Source organism: Eptatretus burgeri, chromosome 8 (assembly GCF_056783735.1).
Source record: "Eptatretus burgeri isolate ZD-2024b chromosome 8, Ebu_testis_v1, whole genome shotgun sequence".
Taxonomy (NCBI): Eukaryota; Metazoa; Chordata; class Myxini; order Myxiniformes; family Myxinidae; genus Eptatretus; species Eptatretus burgeri.
In genome coordinates, this window is record NC_140968.1 from 4702232 (window position 1) to 4716339 (window position 14108).

The following is a 14108-nucleotide window of genomic DNA, read 5'->3' on the forward strand; positions in this document are numbered from 1 at the left end:
ACGCGTTAGTTTTACCTTTGTGCTGTTCACGATGGCCACGTGTGTTGTTTACGGCTGCTTACAATCTCCTCTCGCATCGATTTTCGAAAGGTGAATAAATAGCGTTTGGATTTTATAAATAATCATTGCATCGATGTTATAATTTACAAATGAAGAAACGAGCACCTGTCACTTGTGTGATATATTTTCGGGACAGTGCGAATATTTTAACAACATAAAAAGCTTTACTAAAAACTAATTTGTGTTTTAATTTCTACTGTAACGACGATTTATTCGCGGAATTCTTTAATGTAAAAGTAATTTACTTGCTCGAAGGTAAATGTGCAAAAAAAAGGGTCAAATAGGGTGAAATTGGGGTGTTTTAGGATGTGAGGTTATCATTGGGTTAGTTTGAACGGTTATTTCCTTGAATCCCCATTTAGTGCGACCCCGCTTTTTTCGTGATGACATTTTATGGACCTCAACGATCGCGTTATAACGGGGCCACACTGTAGTTGTTTATTATCATTATCAAGTATTATGAGTAGGGTAAGAATACTGATTCTGGCTCACTTTTCCCCATGTAAATGAATGGGGGATTTTCAGCGATTCATATTTTTTTTCCCTAAAAATAAACCCCCCTTTTTATCCCAAGGTATATTTATTTGTCTCCCCTTTTAACTTGGAGGTTGAACCTCATTGAATTGAACACCTGGGGGTTGAACAGCTCACTCATTGAACCTATAAAGATTTGTTCATTCTCAAATTCCTTCAATAGTTTAATTTTCTTTGCACAATAATCCCCATCTAAAATATTGACAAACAAAACATTTGAATCTTTATATTTTTTAAGATATCCCTTTTGTGCCATTACGAAATGATAAACTTCTCTTAATGCTCTCATCTGACCACCTCCTGAGCCACATATCATTTTGAGATTATAGTAAATTGTTTTTTCATTGTTCAATTGATAACCATCAAAGTTTTCAGTCCATTCAAGGATATTCATTTTTTTCTTTACATCCTCTAACTTACTAGTTTTTAAATTAATTCGCTTATTTGTTTTATTTACCTTTGTTTTAGTTATTTTTTCAATAAGACTTATTTGATATTTTTCACATTCATTATGTTTTCCATTTATATACCAAGACTGAGATTTTCTCCACTCTTTAGTTTGATTAATACTTGGTTTAACCATTTATATATTGTGAAAAAAGGCGGCGGTAGCCCTTAAAAAAACCCTAACCCATCTTCCCATCGTTAAAACATAATCTATTTTATACACTCTATCATACAATATCCATATGGAACACAATCTATTCCATTATCTAAAATAAATCTCTTATCATCAAAGGCTCCTAATGCCTTTTTATTTACTTCTTCACTATATATGTTATGTTTATAACTTCTTATTGTATTCATTTTCCTATATTCTTCTTTCTTATTCATCAAACAATTATAATAATTTCTAAAAGTTATTGATTTCTTTATTACATATTTCTTTATTCCCTTTAACCTCTTATCAATCTGTTCACCATACTTATAAGCATATGCCTTTGCTCTCAATCCAATAAACTCACTCATTACTTTTCCACCCAACTCATCCTTAAACTTACCAATAACCTTTTCATTCTTTTTGGAAAATAACTCACTCTTCTTGCTGAAATTACTTGTATCATATACTCCAATATTTTTCTTCATATCTTCATAAACATCATCAGTTTTTATATCTAGGATAAAACTATCAGTGTCCATATACAACAATGAAACATTTTCGCCATACTCTTTCTTTAAGTCATTATACAAATAATCATACATCAATATCTTTGATAAATCAAGAACTGCTGTTCCAATATAAATTGGTTTATCCATTACAATACTTTCCTTTTTCATATGAATTGCAGAAAAGTTCTCTGAAAAAACCTCTTCTCTCTCAAAACTTGGTTTATTTATCAATCTCGAAGCTTCTTTCCAAGATGTTGCGAATCTAATGTTTTGCCTGTTTCTAACATTTTCCATAGTCTTTCCAAATACAGCATTATTCATTAATTTATAAAAGTCCCCTTCAAATTTTACTTTTGTATTTGCTCTCATATCTGTATTAAATTGAATATACTTTTTCACCCAAGGACTTTGTTTAAATTTTAAAACTCTATGAATTTTAGCTACTCTCAATCCTTCTCTCAAAAACTGTTTTAAGCTTCTCTGATGTAAAACATATCCCTCTTTATCATAGAATGTTGTTAATAACTTTTCTGTTGATTTGCCTTTAATATTAAAACTTTTATGATAATCACTTAACCATTCTTTCTTTGGAGTTTCTTTCTCACATGCAAAAGGAAGATCTTTATGCTTATTATGAAGATCACTCGGGTACCTCAAATCAACTTCAAAATAATAACCTTCTTCTTCGTCATTCAATTCCTCTTGAGAAGAAATAACAATATTCATCAAAGCCTTTTCATAATCCTTTTCTTCCACCCACTCTAATTTACCATAAGGCAGAGATTGAGACATTGCCCATCCATACAAATTATTAGCATCAAAATACATCAAATAATTACTATCTTTTTCACTATCATAATTTGGAAGATATTTATTATTTGCTTTAGCATATCTTTTTGAACATACTTGTGATATTCCACCTCTCTTGGACTTCTCAATCATCAAAAGCATATCCACATCACTGATTAAATCTATATCTTGTTTTGTCATTTTCAACATTGCACTCCAAGCTAAACCAGGAGCTGTGAAATAGTGGGCAGGATCTAATCCATAACAATTTTTATTATGACAGAGTGATCTAAAAGCTTCAAACACATCAGCTAACAATAAAACATCTGTTTTTAGATATAAATCGTGATATTCTCCAAGGTTCTTTATCTTAAATATTTTCCATATTTCTTGTGCGTGTTTATATTCCTTATCACTTATCTCTTCTTCATAAAGGTTATTATAGAAACTTTCTTTTGAAGGAAGTTGTGTTTCTTTAAATCTCATAAATGAATCCATATAATCATAAGGATAAATTCCCTTACTTGTAAGAATTTTCTCTTTACTTTGAATTTCATTCCTTGTTTGAATTTCCTCTCTCGTAAGAATTCCTTCTTTAATCAGAATTTCATCTTTAATCTGAATTTCCTCTTTAGTTCGAATTTTCTTTATAATTAGAATTTCATCTTCAGTTAGAATTTCTTCATTAATTAGAGTTTCCTCTTTACTTTGAATTCTCTCTTTAATCTGAATTTCCTCTTTAGTGAGAATTTCCTCTTTTGGAAAGAATGAATTAAGATTTGGAAAAGAGTCCGTGGAGCTTAGATTTGATGCGAGGTAGGCGAGTGGTGTTCCCATAAACTTGTAAGAATCTAAAAACCTAATACGAGTTAAAGGTTTTGTGAATATCATTTTTGAAAATGAAATATACTTTTGACTTGTGTTTGTTATGGCAGAAATATTCCCTGGTGTTTTTGAAAGTTCATTTATAAATAGATGTGTATCATAGTTGGCGCTGTTGTGAAGAAAGACTGGAATAAAAGAAGGTAATTTATAATTAAGATTACAACAGGAATGAGCGGGACCTCTATATTTACCAGTAAGATGACAATGGTCTCTAACTTTAGACTCCTTAATTTCCCCCTCACAAATATGACAGATATTGTTCATTCTAAATTCTAATTTTTCTTCTTTGGTTAATTTCATCGGTTCATTTGTTTCTTTCATTAATTTAGTGAGTCTTATACAATCCTTTTCTAATCGTTTTACAAACTCTTGTGAAGCATTTTTTCCACGATAATGTTCAAGTTTGTTATACTTTTCTCCAACAGATGATTTGATATAATAACAGAAACCACAAGGAATATGTTTTTGATATTTATTTGTATATGGTTCTTTTGGATTAGGAGAAGCAGTATTTATCTTTTTAAGGATACATTCAAAATCAGCGTATATCACAAATGGGTGCATGATAGATTTATTATAATCTTCAAAATAAATCTTTTCACCAGGTTTAGGCATTGTAATTACAGCTGATTTATGATTACTACAATATTTTGAATGTTGTTCGAATCGTTCTTTTGTATGAAATGAATTAAGACATCGCTTACAAGGATATATTTTGTTTGCTGTTCTGAATACCTGAGAAGAGATTAATCTTGATAAATTATTGATGTATGTGTAATGTGAATTCTTTCCAACACTAAAATATAAAAGGTCAATGTGTGTTTCTTCATTTTTATAGTTGTTTGAAATTTTTAATATTTGAACTTTGTTTGTATCCGTTAATCCATATACATTAATAGAAAGATTATTCTTTTTCTCAAATTTAGGAATATCTGTTAATGGCATTGGGAATTTAAAATCTTTAATGTCCAAGGTATTCTCATATTTCATATATTGTTTTACTCTTTCTGAATTACATTTTGATGGATGTAAGTGAGCAAGAACAGACCAGAGAAAACATTTATTATCATTGTTCTTAATATTAACAACTGCCTTCTTTAGTTTTATTTCTTTTGGTAATTCAATATAAGAAGAAGCTTTAAGAGGGTTTGTTTTTAGAATGTGTATATCTAAAAAGATGATTTTTTTAATATTGAATCCACTTCATACCACTGTATTATCAACATCCTCCTCTTGTCTTGATAGTTCTTCATAAACCCCACTATTCAAAAAATCTTGAAATGATGTTATAAAATGAAGATCTGTTCTCATATAAGGAGTTTGTTCTTCATCTTGTCTTTTCATATTCATTTTCACTCCCATATAAAACTTTAAAGTTTTTATTTCTTTTAATGTCTTTTTAATAAATTTTTCAACATCGGGTTTCACTATTTCAATTGATTCAGCTATTGATGATGGACCGGGTTCTCCAAATTGAAAAATCCTTATTTTTATATGCCCTTTAAATGCCTCATCAGTGTTTTTAATATAATAGTCTCCCTTTACTTTAAACTCATTTTTCTTGTGTTTTTGTGATTGAAGATGTTGATTATAACTACTCTTCAAAACATCCTTTGAACAGATATCACAATGTTTTCTTTCCAACTCAAGAGGAGATATTTGATGAAATAGATTAAATGTGTGTTTGTTGGTTCGGAGGTGTTTTCTATAATGTTTATATTCGTGATTACAAACATCGCAGTACGTTGTATTCACCATATTTATAGAATAAAACTTTGCTTAAACTAAAATTTTCTTGATGAAAATTTCGTTTAATTTATAGGTGAATCTGTGCTTAAAAACATTTTATCCTCCAACTTTTTCACTTAATAAATACAATGTTTCAAGACACAAAAGACAAGTTTCAATCAATCTCTTCATCTGTTAAAGATACTGAGAAATATGTCAAGGATGTAAAATTGAACAAAGATAAATATAACAACTATTGGATAAAAACTATTATGGTAAATAATATGAGTTCTTCAATTTCCTTCAGTGGAAGGGCTTTTAGTATACCTGGTAGAACATCAATTAAAGTATCTCTAACAAAAGTTTCTCCTCTCCTTCTAGTAATATATTCAAAACTAGAAAAAGCAATGAAACAAGAAAAAGTATCAAAGAACAAAAACCTTATGGATGAAGCTTTAGAAAGAAAAGATAAGACCATCTGTAATATGCAAGGAGAAATTTGTATTTTTTTCAACAACCCTAAAGATGTAAATCTTGATGAAATAAAGGATGTTAATATATCAGGTGAAATGACATTTCGTTCAATAGTAGTAAACGATAATTTTAAAATTACCTTTAATATAAAAAATGTTGTCGTTGAATCTGATAATGAAAAATAATATCGATATCGATGGTAATATACAACTGAAAGTATAGATGAATTTCAGTTTAAGTAAAGTTTTACTTTATAAATATGCTAGACTTTCCTGATTCTCCATATGACAAATTTGAGAATTGTCCTGCGTGTGAAAGACGGGGATTAAACACAGAGTCAAAAGCCTATAAACAATGTATATTCTGTGATTATCTTCTAATTAATGATAATAAAAAATATAAAAAGGAAAATAATTCTTTTAGATTTACACCAAAAATGAATTACTTTACAAGATTGATTAGAGAAATGAATGTAAAGTATGAGGATGATAACACACCTTTCCTTACAAGGGAAGAAACTGAACGTATAAGAGAAATGTTTAAAGGATTGTTGTTGTATATTATTCATGGATGTAATTTTCAGGGAAATATCAACACAAGATATTGTATAAATAAAATAATGGATTATCTTGAAATTAAACCTGAACTTAGGATAAAATATAGAGTTTCTAAAAAAGCTAATAATAAATTAAATAACCTGTTTTTCAAATATATAAATGAATGATTTTTTACCTATTTGGGAAAATAAGATAAAATTTAACAACCATAAAAATCTCCCAAATTCATTAAGATGTCTCATAGTTGGTTCAAGTGGATGTGGAAAAACCTGCTTACTTTTAAAAATGCTCCTCACTCCCAACTTTTTAGATTATGATAATTTAATAATTTTCACAAAGTCGAGTTTTCAACCAGAGTATCAACTACTCTCACAAGGTTTTAATGCTGGTCTTCAAAAAGAAGATATAATAGGTTTATTTAAACGTCAAAAAAACCTAAATGATTATAACATTGAAGATATAATTCAACTATTTTGTGATACACAGAGATGTAAAAAGAAATCAAATCTTATAACTTGTATTCTTAGTGATAATACGGATGATATACCGTCTCCCCAAGATTTGGATAAATCAAAAAAGAACCTCGTTATCTTTGATGATTGTGTTAATGAGAGAAACCAAACGGTAATGGACAGCTACTACACAAGAGGGAGACATTCTTCTTGTAATTGTATTTATCTTAGTCAATCGTACTTTCAACTTCCTCGTCGTTCCATCAGAAACAATGCTAATACTTTTATTTTATTCAAGTTAAATTCAATAGATATCAATAATTTTTGGAGAGATAATTGTTCTACATTATGTAGTAAAAAGAAATTTGAGGATTATATGAAGCACACGACTGAAAAATATAAATATATTGTTGTGAAACAAGATGAGATATTAAGGGATATATTTTTTGTTTTATAAACAATTACATATATAAATGACAACTATTATTATAAATCTTGTGGGTAAATCTGCTTCTGGAAAAAACTTTCATAAATCAAGGTTCTTGTGTAGTACAAATGAGAATATTGTAAATTTACTTAAAAAACACCCCTTGATACGCATTGTATCAACAACAACTAGAGCAATAAGACCTGGAGAAGTAAAAGGTGAAGATTATCACTATATTTCAGTGGAGGAACATATGCGATTGAGGAATGAAGGACAAATATTTGAGGAGGTTTCTCTTGGTACAACAAAATATTCACATTGTAAGAGTGAGTTAAAGAAACTAAAATCTGGTGGTGTTGGGATATTAGAAACTAATCCAGAAGGAACAGAGACAAATTATTAAATATCTGAGCGGAGTGAAGATTTTATCATTCGGTTTTGATGTTGATGAAGAAACTCAACACAAACGTATGAAAAGCAGAGATGCAAGGATTAGTGAAGAAGAAATTACAACTCGCATTAATGTTAATAAAGAATTTGATGAAATATTTAAAGAAAAGGATTTATTTGAACACATCTACTTGAATGATGAAGAAAAGGAAAATTTCCCTGTTGATCTTTACAATTCATTAAATGATATTTTACAATAAATAAATGGATACAAAAGAAAGAGCAAGAAGATTTAAGGAACATCAAGAGTTGGTTTCAAAAGTTGTAAAACAACAGGAAGACATAAAGAAGAAACGCAGAAAGAAACTAACGGGCGAAGAAGCATTTGAAAAAAAACAAGAGAAATTTTTTAAACCACTTTTAAAAACTTCCCAAGAAAAAATGAAAGATGTTTCCACAGTTCCCACAGTAGAATATACTCCTAGAAAGCTTCAAATGTTAAAAGATTTCAGTCAAATGACGGAGGAAGAATTAGAGCATATTGGAGAATTAGAACATGATGAAGGTTTATTTCAACAACTGGAAGAGATTAATCAACCCCCTGATTATATTGTGAATGCTGTTCAAAACAATGAATATTCAGCGGATTCAAAAACCAAATCAGGACTCATTCCAACAGAACAACCAGCAATATTTCATCTTGTTCAAGAAAAGGTATTGATATTTAATGATGAATTAAGGTTCTTAAGTTCTGCTCAACCCCCTGTTAAACTAACTCCGAGATTAATGTTTCTTCTCACAAAAGATGGAAGACAAGGTTCAACTGTGAGGGATGAATCAAAGTATATTGATAAACCATTGGATATGGAAAATAATGATGATAGAGTATATATTGATTTGCTGAACACTCTAAATTATAAGGTTATTCTTTCTGGTAAAAGTAGGAAGAATGAGAAGGAGAAACACATTATTCAGGCTTTAAGTATCCTTGGTTCAGGTATTAGTTTTCTTCCAAATGACCCATCGCAATTAGTTAATAGACTGTTATTGTTGTTCGGCAGTAAGAAGGCTGGAAATAACAATTGTTTTAATGAAGCATCAGCCATTTTAGACCAGTTGATGAACATGAAAATAATTAATAAATCTCAATATAAAGACATTTTATCTCATATTAAATAAGATGAGAAGCACAATCCTGAGTTTTAATTTCACAACAAGCGACCACACATCTTCATTCCCATACCCACTACAACTTGACACAACAAAAGAATATGAGGCATCTTTATTGTCCATGGAGACTTATAATACCTTATTTAATATAACCGAGAAAAATGACAAGTTTAGTTATAATCCGGGAAGTGGATACAAAACGATAACAGTCTCACCCGGAGCATACGAGATTTCTCAAATATCTTCCGAAATTGCTCGTCTTATGAAAGAACAGGGTGATGAACCAAAAAATATTGTTATAAACATTCAAAAACATACTTCAAAATCAACGATTAAAGTTAAAAATAACTACAAGGTTGATTTCACAATTGATAATTCATTTAGAGAGTTATTAGGTTTCTCCTCAAAAAAGATTGAAACTAATGGGACGTTTTACAGTGATAATGTCATTCAAATATCCTCAGGAATAAATTCGGTGTTAATTCACTGTGATTTGATTGATGGTGCTTATAATGATGGATTAAAAACAAATACAATATTTTCATTCAGCGCATACTCAACCCCAATTGGTTATAAATTCAATATGGAGCCTAAAAATTTGGTTTATCTACCTGTGTCAGGAAAAACCATACACAGAGTAAATTTTAGGATAACCGACCAAGATAATCGTGTGATTTCTTTTAATGGAGAAGTTATATCCATCAGAATTCACCTACGTGAAGTTTTTCAATAAATAAATACGATGGTTATTGTGAGGAAGCACGAGTTGGGAAAATATAAAATAATTACAGGGGATGGGATGTTCCTTTCCCGTACTACAAGGGTGAAGGTATGTATCTTGGTAGAGGATACTATAAACCTAAGAGACAAAGGGGTGTTGGACATCAATTTAGAGGAGATGGGATAATTGATACTCTCATGGGTATTGGTTCAACTATTCTTAAACATAAAGACCTAATTGGTTCAACTGCTTCTGCTGTGGGAAATGTAGCAGGTGCTGTAAAGAGTATAAAAGATGCTCAGAAAGAATCTCATAAATTACAAGCAATAAAAGAAATTAAGAAAGGTAAAACTCAGTTGTCCCCCAAGAACGACAGAAAATAATTCAAATACTTGGATCAGGGTTTCAAAAGTTTTAACATCTTTTTTCCTAAATAAATACAAGTATGGAAGCAATTGATAGTATCTATGATTTGGATGATACTATTATTATCTCAAACTCCACTAAAAAAGAAGATTACTTCAAGGTAAATGCAATAACTGGAACAGACTGGAATACAAATGGTACAAAAAGTTTTGAAATAAATAATCAACAAACCTATTTGAATCTCTCCGAAAGTTTCTTGTTGTGTAAATTTAAATTCACTAAGGCTGGGAATAACACAAACGCTACACTTGTAAATGATTTCTTCTGGAAAATGTTTGATAGTGTGCGATTGTATATTGGAACACAAGAAGTTGAAGCGGTTGATTATGTCTCTGCTGTATCTGAAATGATGAAATTTACACTCTATACATTCAGTGATAGAATGGGAAAGGGGTCTGTCGAAGGTTTTATTCCTGATATGTCAACGGGAACAAACACAGACCCTGGATATATTCAAAGGAAAGGAATGTATAATGATGATACAAAAGCAGAAAATAGTTTTACTGTGGCAGTTCCTCTTAAAGGTATATTTGGATTTTGTGATTATGATAAAGTTCTGTATGGTCTTAAAATTAGATTTCAACTACAAAGGAATGATAATGAAAATAGATTGCTTTTTGGTGTTGGTAGTGCTTTTGGTGAACAGAATAAATTTGTAATTGAGGAGATGAGTTGGTATATCAGTGAATATACTCCTAATCTTAAAACAGAAGAGATGTTGAATCGAAGACTTAACTCAAAGAAACCACTCAGTGTATCATACCTCAAAAGAAGATGTCAACACGTTAAACTCAATCAAACTACTTACACGTGGAATTTGGGTGTTCTGGAAGGAAAGCCACGATATCTGTGGATGATTTTTTAAAAACCAGATGGTGATACTGCGACTGATAAGAATAATGCATTGAGTGATAATGCTAAGGTGAAACAACTTCGCGTTTCTCTAGATGGAACATTTTATCCACGAGATAGATTGGAAATTAATTGGGAAAAAAATGATTTTGCTGAAGCATACAAGTCTTACCAAAAGGTGTGTGAAAGTAATGGAAATAAAGAACCTATTTTGGATATGACAGCATTTAAAAGTTTGTATACAATCTATACGTTTGACCTGAGCGCTCAAAAAGAAACTATAAAGTCTAATCGAGTGGATACTTCCCTATACATTGAAAGAGGAGAGAGTGAAGAAGTTGATACATATTGTTTGCTTTTGGAAGAAACAGAATTGCAGATTAATACAGATAATGGTGTGATGATTAGTCTCACATAATTTTTTGTTAAATAAATGAGTGGCAAAGTACCAACTGGGGTATATGTTAATCAAATCAATCTTCATAAACTATCATCTTGTGTTCAAAATCAAAAGCCTTGTACGATTAACGTTAATACAATTCAGAGAAAAGGAGCAGTAAGAATTGATGTTTTGCTCACAAGAGAACAGGTTAAAATCTTGAATGACACTGGCTCACTTAAAATTAAAATGACAAAACCAATGTTGAAAAAATATTCAATAAGAGAGACGAGTGGAGGATTTCTCCCATTTCTAATTCCTTTATTTGCTGGTTTAAGTGCGGTTGGAGCATTGACGGGTGGTATTTCAACAGCGGTCAAAACTGCCAACGAAAGGAAGGCTCAAAAAGAATTGGAAAGACATAACAAAGAGTTGGAGAAACAAATTAGTGGAAGTGGTGTAATTGTAGATTTTGCTGAAAAACTTGAAGGTCTGCCTGATAAAGCGAGATTGTTAGTTGGAGATATGCTTTCTTCTATAGCACAAGCAGGTGTAAAATTAACGAAAAGAGGTAATGGATTATATCTTTCTAATAAATAAATGAACATTGATGAGTGGTTGAAAGAATTTGGAAAGAATACAACATCAAATTTACAACTTGTCAAATATTGTAAGAAATTAAAAATTCATAATGTGGTTATTTGTATGAGAGATGAATTAACAAATGTGTCGAAACATACAAAGAATATTATTATGAACTTAGAAGATAATGATGGGAACGGTTCTCATTGGGTTTGTATTTTTAATAGTCAAGACAAATATTATTTTGATAGTTTTGGTCTTCCACCACCTGTTGAAGTCATAAAATTCTTACAGAATGGTGTTTATCAAACATTTCAAGTCCAAGAATTAAATTCCAAGTGTTGTGGTCAATTATGTCTATATGTGTTATTTCAACTCAACAAAAATAAAAAATTTTATGATATTATTTTTAATCTAATATAAATGACTTATGTTGGTAAAGATGGTTCTATCTTTGGTGTATCTCAAGAACTGGATATTGATTTATCAAATTATTACACAAAGGCACAGGCTGAACGACATAAATATAATATAAACAAAAATATTAACATGAAAAATGCTTATAAATTAAAAAATTATCCAAGCCCGACTGACGCGAATGACTTGGTGAGATTAAGCGATTTATCACAATATATATACTTAAATAAAACGGCTGTGTATTCTAAAGATACAGAAGTGTTGATATTATCTCCAGGTCATACAGAATTCACAGTTCGAATTAAAATAAATTTTTATAAAGAAGGGCGTATCGTTTGTATGAGAATAGAACAATGGGGGTATGATATGAATGATTTAGGGTATAATTGGTCATTTAAAATTAACCTCGAAGACCTGGAACAATTAAATCAGTCTCGTAAGGAAGAATATTATCCACTTGGTATCGAGAATGAGTTTTGTGGAGCCACGATTAGTAAACAACAAATAAAAGAATTTAATAAGGGTAAATATAATAATGGTTTTGCCCTTGTTTATCTCATGAAAACAGAAAAAACAGGATTATATATAATAAGTAAGGAAATACAAAATGATTTAACTATGGGAAGATGGGGAGGTGTTTCGTGCCATAATATTATTCTAACATATATTTCTAATACATAAATGACAGCAAGAAGGCTTCAAGAAAATTATCATTTCTGTGTCCAAGCATACCTTCAAGAAAAGGGTATTCGGTATTTTAATAAATATGTTCTACAACATAAGAATGAGGTATTTTCAATAAAAGATTGGCATTATGCTGATGTTGATAAACCGACAACTTTAGATTTAATTAGAATGTTAAATAATGAAAAAATTATAAGGTTAAGAAAAGGTAAGGCTCTTTTAGAAATTCAAAAGAAATTTTATTGGTTTCCTGTTGTAAAAAAAATTATTTTGGATACAGGAATAACAAGAAATCCTGATGAATATATGTATAATATTCTATGGGGTGTAAACGATTCAAGTATAGTAAGGGATGAGGAAGGAGTTGAAGAAGAGAGGGAAGAGGAGGAAAAGGAGAAGGAGGAGAGAGAGAAGGAGGAAAGAGAGAATAGAGAGAGGGAGGAAAGAGAGAAGAGAGAGAGGGAGAAGAAAGAGAAGGAGGAAAAGGAGAAGAGAGAGAAGGAGGAAAGAGAGAAGAGGGAGAAGAAAGAGAAGGAGGAAAAGGAGAAGAGAGAGAGGGAGGAAAGAGAGAGAATGAATAAATATCAAAATATGGAAACCAGTGAGATTCAAAAAAGATTGGTGGTATTACAGAAAATAACTCAACCCACCGAGGAGGAAAACAAAGAATTGACAAGTCTATTTGCAATACTTTCGACAAGACTATTAGCATCGACAAGATATGGATTTTAATTCAAGTTTTTTCTTCAATAAATGGAGGAGAGAGTGAAGGCATTTCTAAGGATTCTTTATGTTTTAAAAATTAAGATTCAAATGTGCATGTTGGAAACTAAAAAGGTTTTTGCACTCTGCAGGAATTTTTCTCATAAATAAATGAGTTATTGTCTCAAATGTAAAAGAAAACTAATACTAAAAATATTTCATATATTAAAAGTAAAAATAACAGGGTTATACAAAAAGGTATATGTTCGGTGTGTGGTTCAAAAAAAAAATCAATTTATCTCCAAACACAAACTCGGAGGAGATATACAAAAGTTTTTATCAGGAAGTAAATTTACAACTACTGGAATACCAGGGGAATTACATCTTCCAGGGTATTCTTTCTGTGGTCCAGGCACAAACTTGGATAAAAGATTAGATGAGGCAGACAATCCTAAATCCTGGAGTAAACCAATCAATAGAGTTGATGAAGTGTGCATGAGACACGATATTGATTATGGGAATACCACAACGTTGGAAGAAAAGCATGAAGCCGATAGAGAAATGTTGTATAATTTGTCTCTGATACAAAATCCAACCTTGAGAGAAAAAGTTGATAGGTTCATCGTGAAGAAGATGATTAGTGCTAAATTGAAACTTGGACTTGGAAATTCAAAAAACTTATAGGCTCTAATGATGCTATTAAGACTGAAGAGCAATTAGCTGATGAATTACATAAACCAATATTCACAAAGTTTCAGAGAAGGAAAGT

General features: G+C 30.6%; 1 protein-coding gene across 3 annotated transcripts in view; it reads left to right on the forward strand.

Moving 5' to 3' along the window:
* The window catches only part of TTF2 (transcription termination factor 2), an 87137-nt gene that overhangs the window by 27507 nt on the left and 45522 nt on the right, over positions 1-14108 (forward strand). The window lies entirely within an intron of this gene.